We start from the raw sequence: 337 nt of genomic DNA on the forward strand, positions 1-337 counted from the left end.
GCTACATAATAGATACTATAATATAGCTACTATACGCTATATAATAGATACTATAATATAGCTACTATACGCTAGCTGCTACCTTCCTAGCACTGCTACTCTTCCCGCACTGACCTGCTAATCTATAGCTACTATACGCTATATAATAGATACTATAATATAGCTACTATACGCTATATAATAGATACTATAATATAGCTACTATACGCTATATAATAGATACTATAATATAGCTACTATACGCTATATAATAAATACTATAATATAGCTACTATACGCTATATTATAGATACTATAATATAGCTACTATATGCTATATAAATATATACTATAATAT

Source organism: Priapulus caudatus, unplaced genomic scaffold, assembly GCF_000485595.1.
Source record: "Priapulus caudatus unplaced genomic scaffold, Priapulus_caudatus-5.0.1 Scaffold1292, whole genome shotgun sequence".
Lineage (NCBI taxonomy): Eukaryota > Metazoa > Priapulida > Priapulimorpha > Priapulimorphida > Priapulidae > Priapulus > Priapulus caudatus.